Source organism: Pseudophryne corroboree, chromosome 11, assembly GCF_028390025.1.
Source record: "Pseudophryne corroboree isolate aPseCor3 chromosome 11, aPseCor3.hap2, whole genome shotgun sequence".
Lineage (NCBI taxonomy): Eukaryota > Metazoa > Chordata > Amphibia > Anura > Myobatrachidae > Pseudophryne > Pseudophryne corroboree.
The window spans coordinates 258,509,240-258,527,915 of record NC_086454.1 but is presented as its reverse complement, the minus strand read 5'-3'; the positions used below and the strand labels follow the sequence as shown (position 1 = coordinate 258,527,915).

Genomic DNA, 18,676 nt, shown 5'->3' with positions numbered 1-18,676 from the left:
GTCCCCGACGAGCTGAAACAGACATGGAAGAAATTCCCGCAGCCATGGAACCCATTCTACCATGAAACCTGCAGAATCATGAATGTTGCGTAAAATAGGATTTTGGTACTTACCAGGTAAATCCTTTTCTTTGAATACATAGGGGGCACTGGAGTACTCTTGGGATATGGACGGCGTAGCAGAACAAAGGCACTGAATATTTAAATTTAGAACTCTCCACCCCTCCATATCCCAGAGTACCTCAGTGTACGAACCCAGTGTTTTTACTGAGCGAACTGCTATAGAGAGGTTGACAATGGAGAATTCCTATAACATACCGGACAACAACAAAGTTGACCCATAAAGTTAATGTCAACTAAACAGTTGACAGCATAACCGATAGACCTTGATAGTTTGAACCAAAAAGGTGAAAATGTGTTACCATAAGCTCCTTTGAGCGTAATACAAACAAGGTAAAACCTGTTACCCTAAGCTCCTCTGAGCTTAAACAACCCAGGTAAACTGCTCTGGGTGGGCGTCCAGTGCCCCCTATGGATTCAAAGAAAAGGATTTACCTGGTAAGTACCAAAATCCTATTTTCTTCTTCATCCACTAGGGGTCACTGGAGTACTCTTGGGACGTACCAAAGCTTCCCTCGTGGGCGGGAGAGCTGTTTGACACTTGTAACAGTAGGCAGCCAAAGCTAGATGCTGATGCCGCAACCATTCATATCGTGTAACCGTGCACAAACGTGGTGCACTGAAGGCTATGTAGCCGCGTAGTAGACGCTCCACGACCCGCTGGAGCTGACATTCCCACAGAACCTGTGGGATGAGCTGTTACTGACGTAGGCGACTGTAACTTAGCCTTAAAGTAAGCCTGACTTGTAGTCATTGTTATCCAACTGGATAATGTCTGCTGAGAAAACTGGCTAACCCCAGTTGGCAGCATCATAGAGAACAAACAACGTATCCGTATTACGTACTGTAGACGGTCGGGACATATAGACGCGTAATGCGTGTACCACATTCAGAATTCTAGAATGTGCTGTCAACACAGGAACCACTATTGGTATACTGATTGCTTTGTCATGAGAAAACGTAAATACGGTGGCTTGGAATACAAGGCACCCAAATATGAAAACAAAACCCTTGCCGAAGCTAAGGCTAGAAGAAAAATGTTTTCCCAAGTGAGAAACTTAATCCCCATTTGTTGTAAGGGTTCAAAATATGAAAACTGTAAGAAATGTGAACCCAACCTCAAGTCGCCTGGCGCTGTAGGTGGGATAAATGGAGGCTGCACTTTGATGACACCTTGTATAAAGGTGTGTACCGACGCAATAGAGTCAAACGTCTTTGAAAATAAGTTGACCACACAGATACCTGCACCCTCAGTGCAGATAAACGCAGTTCTCCATCCCACCCTGTTTGTAAAATAACAGAATACGGGTAACTTGAAAGATGATGTCGGAAACTTCCGAGCTTTACCACCTATATATGCACACCAAATTTGTAATAATGAATTTGTAATAATGAGCTGCCTTAAGCAGCTTACTAGCTCGTAACATGATAAGTATAACCGATACTGTAATGACATTTCTTTTCTTAAGAGGGCGGTCTGAACCCCCCACCCCGTCAACCGCAGCCGCGGTATATAGGTAATAGGTACTTAGGTAACTAGGGGTAAAAGAACGTTCCCTGTTGTAACAGGTTGGACGTATTATGAGCGGACCAAGATCGTGTGCCAGTATTCCTTGGAGATTCGAGAAGCAAGCTCTCCGAAACCCATGAGATATCACTAGTATGACTGTGACGAACTGTCTTATGATCCGTTTTCGCAACGGAGAGAGCAGCGGAAAATGGTGGAGCCAGATACACGATGCTGTATGACCACACGAATGTGAGAGACTCCACCGCCACTGTCCTTGTGATCTGTCGTTCTGTACACATACTGAGCGTTTGTAATTGTGGCGAGATGCCATCATGTATACCTGAGGGTAACTCCTTTTGTGTACTCACATATGAAACACCTCTGGATTTACTGTCCAGTTTTCAGGATATAAATCCTGACGGGCGAGATCATCTGTCTAACAGATGTCCACTCGCGGAATGAACCCCGTTGACATCCTCCCATAATGGTGTTGTGGGCAATAGAGGATTCGAGTTACCTGCTGCATTGCCATGCGGCTACTTGGTTCTTGTGTATGCAACTCCCGTTGCGTTGTCTGACCGCACTTGGTCAGACTGAAAGCGAAGCATGTAGTGCATTGAAAATTGCACGGAGTTCCAGGACATTTATCGACAGCAATCTATCGTGATCCGTTTTAGAACTCTGTCGCTGATCTTTTTTAACTACAACTCCTGAACCTCTGAGACTCTTGTCCAGAGTATATACACCCTCGCCCCTCTGTGGGAAACGCGAGTGAAGGCCGGCGAACTAAAGCGCTTTGAAAACACATCATTATTGTTAACAGGCGAATACACCAATGTACCGCTAGTGTGCGTGGCTTTTACACCAATTACTAGATGTACATTTGTTCTTGCTGGTGTAGTAGGTAAATGTCTTTGATTTACCGTATTTATAATCTTACCTAGGAATTGACGTCGTTTAGACGGAATTAGATGCGATTGTTTTTAAAACTTGACCTGCCACCGCAGTATACATTAGTAGCGCAAGTTAGAGGAACTCTGTTGAGACAGAGTTCTTATGAGCAGATCGTCTAAGTATGGACGATTGTCACTGGCAGGACTCTGAGATGAGCTATCACCAACATCACTTTGGTAAATACCCGAGGCGTTGACACGATGCCAAATGGTAGTGAAATGGTTAATGGTTGTGGCGTTTTGCAAACGCTAGAACCTGTGATGACCAAACCGGAATGGGTAAATACGCATTGTGAAGATCAAGTGCAATTATGCAATTTTGTGGCTCCAATATGCAAATAGTAACCGCAGAAAATCCATTTTCAAACTGCATTAAGTGACTTGCTGACTGAGACTGCGACGGAGCTGTCTGGTTTTGTTACCCCAAACAGAGGGGAATAAATAACCCTGACTCTGTTGGTGTACTACTGCCTGGATATAAAAACAGCTGAAAACCAGCAGAGACTAAATGGCAACCTGCCAAACCGTTCGACAGAGGCAGTCTTGTCCTTTAATCTGTAAATATCTGAGACATCCATGAGTTGATGTCTGGAAACCCCTAAGAGGTCATCAAGCCACTGGCTTGCTGACTGTAGCGTCGTGTCGTTACAAGGCGTGACTGTTTTGTCTTTGAAAAAACTGAAGTCTAAAGAGATTAAACGCCGGCACCAGTATTTCCGTTTTGATACTGGCTGCGGTAATGGCTGAATATCAAATTTAGGACCAACAAGTTCTGGCCTTGTCGCACTTAAACTAGCGACGATGAAAGTAACCGGCGTTAGCAGAAGCTTTACAGATATACTCTGCAGCTTCTTTTTCATTGTTTCCATACATAGAGTCTAGTGACCCAAATGTATTCTGGGTTTTTATAATGTTTTACACAGACGCATTTACCAATGGCGGATCGCGTCATTTTGGAAACGATAAAATAGTGGTTAGAGTCTACTCAGTCTCTGTAAAAATGGAGACATTGACTCACTGGGATTTAGCAATGTATGGTTGTCAAAAACCCCGCCCTATCTGAGTGCTGGTCTAATGTACCCTTCTCACTGGTAGTTATCGGTGTGAGATTTGACATAGAATTGTGCATTAAATTATAAGACCAGTCAACAACTGTCTTTTGTTAGAGCTGGCGGAGTAACTTCCGAGACTCCGATGTTACCGCTCTTGTAATTTGAATTGCCAATGCTTAACATAGGATTTTTAAAAATTATTTGTAGTCTGCGCTAGAGCCTTACTCGCTATGCAGACAGACCCCACAATAGGCAACGGACAGACACTTGCACGACTTATTGTTATGTGTCATATATATATTTTATTGCTGAACAGCATATTTATATGAAACTCATGGTTGTTTCTCTCTACGGAAATCTATAGTAAAAGCGAAAGATTTATTTGATGTGAAGAGAAACTAGAGTATTCTTTATGTGAAAAACAGTTCACATGGGCATGTGAAACCCGAACCAAATTCCCACTAACACCCCTGCGCCTCTGGTGGCTTAGAGATGTAGGGCAGGAATGTTCCAGAATTACACCCTGGAAAACAACAGGAAGCATGGTTAAAATGGCCCCTTTGCCATGCTGACCGTGCACAAAAATCTAACTGAGGCTTGGAGGAGGGTCATAGGGGGAGGAGCCAGTACACACCACCTGATCGTAAAGCTTTACTTTTTGTGCCCTGTCTCCTGCAGAGCCGCTATTCCCCATGGTCCTTTCAGGAACCCCAGCATCCACTAGGACGATAGAGAAATATATATATATATATATATATATATATATAGGCTCAATAGCCTATGATAATTACAGACATTAATATATTCATACAGCATTTACATAAGCTGAATAGCCTATTATACAGTGATAATCACAGACTTAATATAGGCTCAATAGCCTATTATACAGTGATAACCACCAACATTAATATATAGGCTGAATAACCTATTATACAGTGATAATAGCAGCCATTAATATAGGCTCAATAGCCTATTATACTGTGAAACTCACAGACAGTAATATATGCTCAATAGCCTATTACTCCCAGGACAGGTAACAATACATTATAAATACCTGTCACCTATATATAGCTGCCTATACACTGTGCTGCTGTATATTTAATCCGCCAGAATTCCACCGTGCCTTGTAACGCTGTGTCCTGCGGGAAGCCTGCAGCCTCATAGCGCTGGCACATGTGGGTGGATGGCTGCTGGGCGGCCGGACGGAGCGGCGGTCCCCGTCTCTGTACTGAGACTGAGGGAGCGTCTGCGGCCGTATGGCGCTGGCGGCCGGACGGAGCTGGGCGGCCGGACGGAGCGCTGGGACGGGCGGCCTGCAGACATAGCGGCTGGGGCTTGCGGGCGGAAGCGGGTATTAACCCAAACATAGCGGGGCGGCAGCCTGCGCTGACCGCCCCGTTCCCCAGCCTACCTTGTCTCCTGATCATGGCTGCGACGGGCTTCTTATGTGTAAGCTCGTCCAGCTGTTGTAAATTATGGCTGTGACGGGCTTCTTCTGTAAGCTCCGTCCAGCTCTGTAGTCCTGGCTGCGACGGGCTTCTTATGTGTAAGCTCGTCCAGCTGTCTTGTAAATCATGGCTGTGACGGGCTTCTTCTGTAAGCTCCGTCCAGCTCTGTAGTCCTGGCTGCGACGGAGCTTCTTTGTGTAAGCTCCGTCCAGTCCTCTATAGTCATCTGGAGTAGATCATGGCTGCGACGGGGCTTCTTCCTGTAAGCTCCGTCCAGCTCAGGCAGCAGTTCATGGCTGTGACGGGGCTTCTATCTGCAAGCTCCGTTTACAGCAGGTAGTGAACTGCGTGTGGCTGTGAGGGTGCTCTTTGTGAGGACCGACACGCCATGCGCTGCCCGTGCAGCGGCACTATCCCGGACCCATGTTTTTCTTGAAACTGGGAAGGGATGTGCTATTAAAAAAAAAATTAAAAATAAAAATTAAAAATTAATAAAAATCTTCCAACAAGTGTGGGAATCCCACAAGCCGATGTTAGTGCTTTGAGCACAGAAAAAACACTGGGTTCGTACACTGAGGTACTCTGGGATATGGAGGGGTGGAGAGTTCTAAATTTAAATATTCAGTGCCTTTGTTCTGCTACGCCGTCCATATCCCAAGAGTACTCCAGTGACCCCTAGTGGATGAAGAAGAAATACAATGCAACCTCTTCCCAATCCATCGTATCCAAATCCTCCATCAAGGCAGCCGACCACTTCACTATTGCCTTTGCAATCCATGCACTAGCAATAGTGGGATGCAATATGGCCCCTGAAGCAGTGTACACTGATTTCAGAGTATTATCGATTTTCCTATCTGCCGGCTCCTTTAAGGCGGTAGATCCCGATACCGGTAAAACTACCTTTTTTGAGAGTCTGGATACAGATGTGTCAACAATCGGCTGGTTTTCCCACTTTTTCCTATCCTCCTCAGGGAAAGGAAAAGCTACCAAAATCCTCTTAGGAATCTGAAACTTTTCTGGATTCACCCAAGCCTTTTCAAAGATAGCATTCAGCTCTTTTGACGCAGGGAAGGTTAGCGAGGCTTTCTTGTTTTCAGTGAAAAAAGCCTCCTCAACCTGCTCAAGTGTGGTATCATTAACATTTAACACATCCCTGATAGCCTCTATCAACAACTGCACCCCCCTTGCAAGAGATGCAGACCCCCGCAATACATCCCCATCACCATCTGTAGTGTCAGAATCTGTATCCGTGTCGTCTTGTGTTACCTGCACAAGCGCACATTTGTGGGGGGAATATAGTGGGGTGACCCGAGGTACGTGACAAGGGCCAAACAGCCATAGAGGACTGCAATACCTGGGTTGCAGACTCATTACTGGCAACCCTGTCAGAAATTTGAGAAATCCAAGTCTTGATAGAGGAAAACCACTCTGGTTCCCTTGCTGGAATCTGTGCTAAACCAGTGCTAAGCTGATTACATGGAATGGGATCATCCTGGGGAGGATAAATCCTCTGCAGCATATGATACTGTATCCATGTACATTGCTGCTGGTGACCAAACACACCACACACAGGTTGGGGTAAGACAGAGTTTCCCCACCAAGAATGGCAAGAGAGAGACAGAGATTGGAGCCAACCCACACCAGCGCTTATCACAAGGAGAAACCCCTTATCAGCGCTGACTTGTGCTCCTTAATAGGACACACAGTCAAACTAACAGCCTCCCCTCCCTTCTACAACCACCTGGTACCGTATTACAGTAACCTGGAGCTGCTGTGGAGGGACCAGGATCTTCCTTCAGCTACTGCATGCAGGAAAATGGTGCTGGAACGCTGCAGGGTCCGCTCTGAGGAGAATCTCCGCCTCCTTCATGGCGCTGTCTTCCTGCTCTTCTGAATTTTAAACTGGCCTGAGGAGCTATGCTGGCATGGATCCCTGGACCCTGATAGACTTGCAGACCAGTGTGAGGGGTAAGCGCTGGCCCAGGGCGCCCCTCACAGTGCGCCTCTGGTACCGTCCAGGAGTATGGTTAATACCGCGATCCATCCCCTGTTGCCGCCATCTTCACACTGGCCCCCCGCTTGCTAGGGGGGGGGGGTGGTGGTTGGTGACTAACTCACCACTTGCTTCAGCTCTGTAAGGGGTCGGCGGCATGCTGCCGGGGTGAGCGGTTCCTCTGCGGCGGAGACCGATCAGCCCCTCTGGAGCTCAGTGTCCAGTCAGCGGAGTCAGTGGCTCAGACCCCGCAGGGCGGACACCGCTCCCCCCCTTAGTCCCACGCTGCAGGGAGGCTGTTGCCAGCAGCCTCCCTGTAAAATAAAAAACTCTAAACTAAACTTCCATAGGAAAGCTCAGGAGAGCTCCCCTAGCTGTGACCGGCTACTCCGGGCACATTTTCTAAACCGAGTCTGGTAGGAGGAGCATAGAGGGAGGAGCCAGCCCACACTCTTAAAGTGCCAATGGCTCCTGGTGGACCCGTCTATCCCCCATGGTACTAATGTGGACCCCAGCATCCTCTAGGACGTAAAAGAAAATAAGAATTTACCCACCGGTAATTCTATTTCTCGCAGTCCGTAGTGGATGCTGGGGACTCCGTAAGGACCATGGGGAATAGACGGGCTCCGCAGGAGACTGGGCACTCTATAAGAAAGATTAGGTACTATCTGGTGTGCACTGGCTCCTCCCTCTATGCCCCTCCTCCAGACCTCAGTTAGGATACTGTGCCCGGAAGAGCTGACACAATAAGAAAGGATTTTGAATCCCAGGTAAGACTCATACCAGCCACACCAATCACACCGTATAACTCGTGATATTATACCCAGTTAACAGTATGAAATATAACTGAGCCTCTCAACAGATGGCTCAACAATAACCCTTTAGTTAGGCAATAACTATATACAAGTATTGCAGACAGTCCGCACTTGGGATGGGCGTCCAGCATCCACTACGGACTACGAGAAATAGAATTACCGGTGAGTAAATTCTTATTTTCTCTGACGTCCTAGTGGATGCTGGGGACTCCGTAAGGACCATGGGGATTATACCAAAGCTCCCAAACGGGCGGGAGAGTGCGGATGACTCTGCAGCACCGAATGAGAGAACTACTCAAGGTTCTCCTCAGCCAGGGTATCAAATTTGTAGAATTTAGCAAACGTGTTTGCCCCTGACCAAGTTGCAGCTCGGCAAAGTTGTAAAGCCGAGACCCCTCGGGTAGCCGCCCAAGATGAGCCCACCTTCCTCGTGGAATGGGCTTTCACTGATTTAGGATGCGGCAATCCAGCCGCAGAATGCGCCAGCTGAATTGTGCTACAAATCCAGCGAGCAATAGACTGCTTAGAAGCAGGAGCACCTATTTTGTTGGGTGCATACAGGATAAAAAGCGAGTCAGTTTTCCTGACTCCAGCCGTCCTGGAAACATAAATTTTCAAGGCCCTGACTACGTCCAGTAACTTGGAATCCTCCAAGTCCCTAGTAGCCGCAGGCACCACAATAGGTTGGTTCAAGTGAAAAGCTGATACCACCTTAGGGAGAAACTGGGGACGAGTCCTCAATTCTGCCCTATCCATATGGAAAATCAGATAAGGGCTTTTACATGACAAAGCCGCCAATTCTGACACACGCCTGGCCGAAGCCAAGGCCAATAACATGACCACTTTCCACGTGAGATATTTCAGATCCACAGTTTTAAGTGGTTCAAACCAATGTGATTTTAGGAAACTCAACACCACATTGAGATCCCAAGGTGCCACAGGAGGCACAAAAGGGGGCTGAATATGAAGCACTCCCTTTACAAAAGTCTGAACTTCAGGCAGTGAAGCCAGTTCTTTCTGGAAGAAAATCGACAGAGCCGAAATCTGGACCTTAATGGAACCCAATTTTAGGCCCATAGTCACTCCCGATTGTAGGAAGTGCAGAAAACGACCCAGCTGAAATTCCTCTGTAGGGGCCTTCCTGGCCTCACACCACGCAACATATTTTCGCCAAATGCGGTGATAATGGTTTGCGGTTACTTCTTTCCTGGCTTTTATCAGCGTAGGAATGACTTCCTCCGGAATGCCCTTTTCCTTTAGGATCCGGAATTCAACCGCCATGCCGTCAAACGCAGCCGCGGTAAGTCTTGGAACAGACAGGGCCCCTGCTGTAGCAGATCCTGTCTGAGCGGTAGAGGCCATGGGTCCTCTGATAACATTTCTTGAAGTTCTGGGTACCAAGCTCTTCTTGGCCAATCCGGAACCACGAGTATCGTTCTTACTCCTCGCCTTCTTATTATTCTCAGTACCTTTGGTATGAGAGGAAGAGGAGGGAACACATAAACCGACTGGTACACCCACGGTGTCACTAGAGCGTCCACAGCTATCGCCTGAGGATCCCTTGACCTGGCGCAATATCTCTTTAGCTTTTTGTTGAGGCGGGACGCCATCATGTCCACCTGTGGCCTTTCCCAACGGTTTACCAACAGTAGGAAGACTTCTGGATGAAGTCCCCACTCTCCCGGGTGTAGGTCGTGTCTGCTGAGGAAGTCTGCTTCCCAGTTGTCCACTCCCGGAATGAACACTGCTGACAGTGCTAGTACGTGATTTTCCGCCCATCGGAGAATCCTTGTGGCTTCTGCCATCGCCATCCTGCTTCTTGTGCCGCCCTGTCGGTTTACATGGGCGACTGCCGTGATGTTGTCTGATTGGATCAGAACCGGTTGGTTTTGAAGCAGGGGCCTTGCCTGACTTAGGGCATTGTAAATGGCCCTCAGTTCCAGAATATTTATGTGTAGGGACGACTCCTGACTTGACCAAAGTCCCTGGAAATTTCTTCCCTGTGTGACTGCGCCCCAGCCTCGAAGGCTGGCATCCGTGGTCACCAGGACCCAGTCCTGTATGCCGAATCTGCGGCCCTCTAGAAGATGAGCACTCTGCAGCCACCACAGTAGAGACACCCTGGTCCTTGGAGACAGGGTTATCAGTTGATGCATCTGAAGATGCGATCCCGACCACTTGTCCAAGAGGTCCCACTGAAAGGTCCTTGCATGGAACCTGCCGAATGGAATTGCTTCGTATGAAGCCACCATTTTTCCCAGGACTCGTGTGCAGTGATGCACCGATACCCGTTTTGGTTTTAGGAGGTCTCTGACTAGAGATGACAGCTCCTTGGCTTTCTCCTGCGGGAGAAACACTTTTTTCTGTTCTGTGTCCAGAATCATCCCCAGGAACAGTAAGCGTGTGGAAGGAACCAGTTGTGACTTTGGAATGTTTAAAATCCAGCCATGCTGTTGTAGCACTTCCCGAGATAGTGCTACTCCGACCAGTAACTGCTCTCTGGACCTCGCCTTTATTAGGAGATCGTCCAAGTACGGGATAATTAAAACTCCCTTTTTTCGAAGGAGTATCATCATTTCCGCCATCACCTTGGTAAATACCCTTGGTGCCGTGGACAGTCCAAACGGCAGCGTCTGGAATTGGTAATGGCAATCCTGTACCACAAATCTGAGGTACTCCTGGTGAGGATGGTAAATGGGGACATGCAAGTAAGCATCCTTGATGTCCAGGGATACCATGTAATCCCCCTCTTCCAGGCTCGCAATAACCGCCCTGAGCGATTCCATCTTGAACTTGAATTTTTTTATGTATGTGTTCAAGGATTTCAAATTTAAAATGGGTCTCACCGAACCGTCCGGTTTCGGTACCACAAATAGTGTGGAATAGTAACCCCGGCCTTGTTGAAGTAGGGGTACCTTGATTATCACCTGCTGGGAATACAGCTTGTGAATTGCCGCTAGCACCGCCTCCCTGTCTGAGGGAGCAATCGGCAAGGCAGATTTTAGGAACCGGTGGGGTGGAGACGCCTCGAATTCCAGTTTGTACCCCTGAGATACTATTTGAAGGATCCAGGGATCCACCTGTGAGAGAGCCCACTGATCGCTGAAATTCTTGAGGCGGCCCCCCACCGTACCAGGCTCCGCCTGTGGAGCCTCACCGTCATGCGGCGGACTTGGCAGAGGAAGCGGGGGAGGACTTTTGCTCCTGGGAACCTGCTGTTTGTTGCAGCCTTTTTCCCCTACCTCTGCCTCTGGATAGAAAAGACCCGCCTTTTCCACGCCTGTTTTTCTGGGTCCGAAAGGATTGAACCTGATAAAACGGCGCCTTCTTAGGCTGTGAGGGGACATGGGGTAAAAATGCTGACTTCCCAGACGTTGCTGTGGAAACTAGGTCCGAGAGACCATCCCCAAATAATTCCTCACCCTTATATGGCAACACTTCCATGTGCCTTTTAGAATCTGCATCTCCTGTCCACTGGCGAGTCCATAAGCCTCTCCTAGCAGAAATGGACAATGCACTAACTTTAGATGCCAGTCGGCAGATTTCCCTCTGTGCATCTCTCATATATAAGACTGAGTCTTTTATATGGTCTATGGTTAACAGGATCGTGTCTCTGTCTAATGTGTCAATATTTTCTGACAGTTTATCTGACCACGCAGCGGCAGCACTGCACATCCAAGCTGACGCAATAGCTGGCCTAAGTATAATGCCTGAGTGTGTATATACAGACTTCAGGATCGCCTCCTGCTTTCTATCAGCAGGTTCCTTGAGGGCGGCCGTATCCGGAGACGGTAGTGCCACCTTTTTAGACAAACGTGTGAGCGCTTTATCCACCCTAGGAGGTGTTTCCCAACGTGACCTATCCTCTGGCGGGAAAGGGAACGCCATTAGTACCTTCTGAGGAATTACCAATTTTTTATCAGGGAAAGCCCACGCTTCTTCACACACTTCATTTAATTCATCTGATGGGGGAAAAACTACGGGTAGTTTTTTCTCCCCAAACATAATACCCTTTTTAGTGGTACCTGTATTTATATCAGAAATGTGTAACACCTCTTTCATTGCCTCAATCATGCAGTGAATGGCCTTAGTGGGCATCAGGTTAGACTCATAGTCGTCGACACTGGTGTCAGTATCAGTGTCGACATCTGGGTCTGCGGTCTGAGGTAGCGGGCGTTTTAGAGCCCCTGATGACCTGTGCGACGCCTGGACAGGCACGAGCTGAGAAGTCGGCTGTCCCACATTTGGCATGTCGTCAAATTTCTTATGTAAGGAGTCTATACGTGCACTCATTTCTTTCCATAAGCTCAACCACTCAGGTGTCTGCCCCGCAGGGGGTGACATCCCTTCTAAAGGCATCTGCTCCGTCTCCACATCATTATCCTCATCAAACATGTCGACACAGGGGGGCGTGGCCACGGCAGCAAGGGACTAGGCAGCAGGATCGAGGAGCTCCCTGGAAAAAGATCCTGAAATAATCCTGGGGCTCTATACTGCGGTCTTCCCTGGTCCCCTCTCCTGCCTATCAGTACTGGGGAAGCAGCGGGCACTGTTACTGTCCGAAACGAGCACTCCCGGCTCGCGCCAGCGGCCGCCCGGACCTCGGACCTAGGCCGCAATTCAATCCCCGGCCTCAGTTTTGGAGCTCTGCCGGGCGCGTGTGCGCGCGCGCGCGCGCGCGATCCCGCGCCGGAGGCGGACACAGCGGCTGGCGGCTCCTGGGGACAGCGACACCTCACTCCTGCACCCCCAGGGCTTCACACAGGCATAAATCAGCTCCCCTGAAGGCTGGTGCAGGGTGAGAGGAGGGAATGATCAATGTGCTGGGCGGCCATCTTGCTTGCAGCTTCCTCCCTTCCTCCTTACAGCAGGGTGCAGTGAGTGTGTGATTGTGCTGGGCTGGATGAGCTTGGACTGGCCCCAGCTGCCTTCCCCTGCCTTTATCCTTGGAACATCACATATTGGATTTACATTTATATACCACTGAATTCACCTGGTTCCCCCCTTCTCCCACTGGCCTGGCAGCTGGCTTTCCCAGTGCCTGGCAGCTGCTGATACTGCATTTACCACCCTTCTGCTATACCTCTTGACACTGAATATCGAGACTCTGAGCTGTGCTGGGCATTGATACGATGGTGAGGGGTGGCCAGAGCGCTGCCGCTGCTAAATTGGAGAAGTTTGCACGACAGCCTGCAACCCAGTCGACGCAGCCATCACCTAAGGCCTCCCCCCCTGCCAGAATGGATCCCTCGGCCGGGGCCGACTCGGGGGCGAATACACAGCCACCCGCTCCCTCCATCCAGCAGGTCCTGGAGGCTATAGCGGCCAGCGAACAACGTCTGTCGGACAAAATGGAGAAGGTACAGTGTGATCTATCATTGATGCGGCAGGACGTCCAGCGAATACGGGAGAGAGTGGGCGAAACCGAAACAAGGGTCTCCAACCTGGAGGACCTCAGTGGCCCTCTTCAGAGATCGGTGTCTGCAGTCACACAGCAAGTCGCGACAATGCAAACTAAACTCCTGGACATGGAGGGCAGACTCCGCAGAAACAATGTGAGATTCGTGGGCCTCCCCGAAAAGGAGGAGGGGGCAAACCCTGAAGATTTCCTGGAGTCCTGGCTAAAAGAGGCATATGGCGCGGAATCCTTCACCTCCCAGTTTGCAGTGGAGCGGGCTCACCGTGTGCCCTTCCGGCCTCTGCCCCCAGGCGCCCCGCCACGAACTTTTATTGCAAAGTTCCTGCACTACAAGGATCGGGACTCTGTCCTGCGCCTGGGCCGTGTGAAGGGCCCCCTACTCCGGAATGGAATCAGGGTGTCGGCATTTCCGGACTTTGCAGCGGACGTTCAAAAAGACCGGGCCCAGTTTCTTCCCATCAAAAGACGTCTTCGTGACTTGAATCTGCCCTACTCGATGCTGTTCCCCTCCAGGCTCCGCGTGGTGGCGGACGGGGAGACAAAGTTCTTCGGCTCGCCGAGGGAGGCGGCGTCCTGGCTGGACAGGTATGCTCCGGGGGACCGCCAGCTGGCTCCAGACTGACACCGGGTCGCCCTCCTATATGGGCCAACACTCCGCAAGTATAAGTCCAGGGAGCTTCCTCTAGCTTAATGGTTCTGGACTTTGCTGAGAAGTGACATTAACGTACAAAAGGGTTTTTGTATTGGGGTTGATTGATCTGTACACCTGGTACAGTGTTGCCGTAGGCTTTGGGATCTCCAAGGTTAGAGTTTAGTTAGGGATATGGGTATACCACAGTTCGGGGAGGTATACGGGGTGGGGGGAAGTTTGGGGGCCGCCGTTGGCCTCTCAGCAGTTATTATGTTGCTCGTTTTGAATTTAAGAAGCCTATATGCTTGTCAATTGGAGGGTGTGGTGGGCTTGCACTGTTTTATGGGGTCCGGCTCGGGGCTCGGGGCCTGCGGGCGACATGATTATAGGAGCGAAACACCGGTTGGACGGGTGGTTGCTAATAGAGCTGCGCCCCTGCTGATACTTAGACTGACATGCCTCCCTTGAAATTTCTGGCGTGGAATGTCCGGGGCATCAACAACAAAGTTAAACGTTCCCTAGTATTTAAAATGATCAAGAAATATGGCCCGGATATCATTTGCTTGAGTGAAACTCACTTGGAGGGGAATAGGCTGTTATCGCTCCGCAGGCCTTGGGTGGGGTGGGCGTATCATTCCTCACACTCCTCTTATTCCCGAGGGGTGTCGGTGATGATAAGGAGGACTGTACAGTTCGAGATGATCAGGGTAAACACAGATCCTTATGGTAGATACGTATTTCTAGAGTGCAAACTGTTTTCACGAAATTTTTTCCTATTGTCTGTGTATGTTCCCCCCCCATTCTCCTACGATGTCCTGCAAAAGGCTGCCTCATTCGTTGCCTCCTCCCCCCATACTCCTGTCATCTGCCTGGGAGACTTCAACGCTGTGTTGGATGCCTCTTTGGACAGATGGAGGACTCCTTCGAGACAGGGAGCGGGGGGCGACTTGATTCCTCCCAAATCTAAATTTGCAGAGTTCCTAGACAGTATACAGTGGGTAGATGTCTGGAGGGTTCGAAATCCTACCCTTCGGCAATACTCCTGTTACTCGAGTACACATGGCTCCTTTTCCAGAATCGACCTGGCCCTGGTCTCACCTGAGCTTGTGCCTGGCGTGATGGACGCTCATTACGAGGCACGGGGGGTATCCGATCATTCACCCCTGGTGCTGTCACTGGTAGGGGACTGTCAGAGGGGACAATCATACTGGAGGTTGCATCCATCCTGGCTTGCCCAGCTGGGCGAATGCCCAGAATTAGCGCCCACATGGGAGGGATTTTTCGCGGATAACGCAGACACGGCCCCGGCTCCGGTAGTTTGGGATGCATTCAAGGCGTATATGCGAGGTACCTTAATTGGCAAAATTGCTGCCTGCAAGGTGGCTCGCAGGGCGACAGAAAGACAGCTTGAGACCGAGTGCAGGGACCTGGAGACACGCTACCTGACTGAGGGCACCCCTGCGCTGAAGGCCCGATGGCAGACGGCTCAGGGGGCCTGGCTGGCTCACCTCTCAGACAAAAATGCACGCTCCCTCTTGTTTAGGGCCAATAATATATACATGCAGGCGGACAGACCAGGTGGCTTGTTGGCCCACCTGGTGCACTACGACAGGCCTGGGACCACGATAGTGCAGCTGCTCGGCGCCGACGGCTCCATTACAGATAACACCCCCGACATTGCACAGCTACTCCTTTGTTATTTTAGGGAGGTATACAACAGTCGACTGACATGCTCCGGGGAGGAGCTAGACCTCTACCTGACAAATATCCCCCTTTCTAAACTTTCCCCTGAGGATAGGGACGCCCTGGATGCGCCTCTGACCTTGGAGGAGGTGATGTCGGCGGTTGAGGCGGCTCCTAGTGGTAAATCCCCGGGTAGTGACGGTATTCCCACGGAACTATATAAACAGTACATTAAGTTCTTTGGACCTCAACTACTAGACATGTTTGTTAACATATATGCCGCTGACTGCCTTCCTCCCTCAATGTCCGAGGCTATTCTAATAATGCTTCCAAAACCTGGTAAGGACCCTAAACTCTTGGAGTCATACAGGCCGATCTCCCTTATTCCCACAGACGCTAAGATCTTAGCGAAAATTCTTGCGGTCCGTGTAAACACGGTGATTGAATCCATAATCCATCCCGATCAAACCGGCTTCATGCCTGGGAAATCCACGTCCATTAATTTGCGCAGGCTGTACACTATTTTGCAGGCTCCTCATGATTTCCCTTCTGACGAGGTCGTGGTCTCATTGGACGCGGCCAAGGCTTTTGATAGTGTTGAGTGGCCATACCTGTGGGGAGTTATGAGGAGCATGGGCTTTGGCCCTAACTTTATACAATGGGTCAAACTGTTATACCAGAATCCACGCGCCAGGGTCCTGGTGAATGGATACATTTCCTCCTCATTCCCTTTGACACGGGGCACCAGACAGGGATGTCCCCTCTCTCCCGCCCTGTTTGCCATAGCCATGGAGCCCCTGGCCTGTTTGATTAGGTCACACCCGGACATTAAGGGAATCAGTACGGGTCCCTGCACTGACAAATTGGCCCTTTATGCGGATGACCTGTTGCTATTCCTTCGAGACTACGCGGTGGATATGCCCATTGTGTTGCGGGTCATAGAGACCTTCGGTAGGTACTCGGGTCTCCGCATAAACTGGACCAAATCGTTTATCATGCCCGTTATGGGCTCCCCCCCCCAGACCCCGAAAATATCCTTACCGCTGTGTTGGACAGCCCAGTTTAAGTACCTTGGGATCCTGGTCACCAATGACCCATCGGACTTTGTGCCCTTAAACCTTGACCCTGTGGTACAGATGGTTGTGCGCAAATCGAGAGCTTGGTGCAAGCTGCCACTGACAATGACGGGTAGAGTCGGCCTCATTAAAATGGTAGTGTTGCCTAAACTTTTGTATGTTCTATTGCAGTCCCCTGTTTACATATTTCCAGCGTTCTTCAGAAAATTAAATAGTGTCCTGACGTCCTTGATATGGGCCAATAGAAGATCCAGAATAAAATTATCCACTCTTACCAGACAAAAAAGGGACGGCGGCTTGGCATTACCCCACTTCCAACTGTATTATTATGCTGCTCAGTTATCACACATTGGCATGTGGCTCCGAGGAGGGGAGGAAGATGGACTAGGCCGGGCGTTCCTTAGATGCTATTACCCAAGTCTTTCCCCGGCACAGGTTTTGGCGGGGGGTAACCCTTCCAGACTATCACCTCCTATTGTCTTCCAGGCTATGAAGATATGGTTGGCATTGAAGGCCCTACTTGGGTATGAGGGAATGGACCCGGACACTTCTCTGTGGCACTCCAGATTGCTCAGTGAACTGGGGTCCCTGGGGGGTGAGGAGGTATGGGCTCCGTACTTGATAGTTTCGGTGTCCCAGCTATATAGCAATGGCACGTTAAAATCATTTCAGCAATTGAAAGAGGAGTTTGGACTCCCGAACTCTCACTTCTATAGATTCTTACAACTGAGACATGCCCTGCAGGCGCAATTCGCAGATTCTGCCCCAACGCTTTTCCCCTTCCCCATGAAAGCATTTCTACATTCACTGGGCCGAGTTAAGGTGATCTCCTTCACCTACTCGTATCTCCTTCAAACGACACATGCAGACCCGCTCTCAAGTCTTAGGGAGAGATGGGAGAGTGACGTAGGTCCCATGGACGGGGAAGACTGGGAGGGCGCTCTGGGTAACCCGAGCCAGGTCACCAAATCGCTGCGGTTTCAACAGATACAGTTTTTTATTCTACATAGATCATACATGACACCGAGCAGGCTGGCCAGATTTAGGACAGATAGCGCTGGTGCTTGCCCCAAGTGCGGGGTTGCCGGAGGCACATTCTGGCACCTCACATGGGAATGCCCGCTGCTGCAGGTGTTCTGGGCCGGGGTCGGGTCGATTCTGGAACATACGGGGATACAGAGAAGCTCGCTGACTCCGAAATTCTGCATTCTGGGGGTGGGAGACCCCGATTCTGGGTCCCGCTGGGAAGACTTGTACGCCCGCAACATGTGCGCCCTTGCAAAGGTGTGCATCGCGCGGACGTGGATGGCCCCGCGACCTCCCACGATACATGCTTTTAAAGGTTTGGTAAATGATACTCTAACAAAAGAACGATATGTATACATGAAATATAATGCCCTTACCAAATACGAGAAGATATGGTCTCCTTGGATCAATTCCACATACTCATCCCTTGCCCTTCGGACTTAGAGGCACCGACCTTCGCCGCGGTGTGATATTTGGGCCTTGGAGCGCTGAGCCGGACCTTCATCTCTCCTCTATTATAGCTGTTTACATATCTGGTCGCCACACCACACCACGCATATGTTAGGTAACTAGGCTTAAGTTAGTTAAAGGGTTTGTTTGGGGGTAGAGGGGTTGGGGGCTATTTAGGGCCTGATAGACGGGGTAATTTTTAATACAGGTCCTGGGTGGGGGGGTGGGAGGAAATACAAAATGTTAAGTATGTGAAACGCGACCTGGTTACAGACTTCAGAAAATATGTATATGGTGGGAAGAATGCACGGGAACTGTAAAATGGGAAATGTCATTTGTATCAGTATAAGTATACGTATATCCTTGGTGACAATAATGCTTTGAACAACGTGTAATCCCAATGTGCCTCCCAGTGTACACTGAAATGTCTGTATATATAAAAACGCTGTTGAATAAAAATTACTCTATTTAAAAAAAAAAAAAAAACATGTCGACACAGCC

The 18,676-nt window shown here is 49.6% G+C and overlaps 1 protein-coding gene and 1 pseudogene across 1 annotated transcript in view; both read right to left on the bottom strand.

Moving 5' to 3' along the window:
* The window catches only part of SLC7A6OS (solute carrier family 7 member 6 opposite strand), an 89,701-nt gene that overhangs the window by 54,656 nt on the left and 16,369 nt on the right, over positions 1-18,676 (bottom strand). The window lies entirely within an intron of this gene.
* Positions 3,940-4,041, bottom strand: LOC134971082 (U5 spliceosomal RNA; annotated as a pseudogene).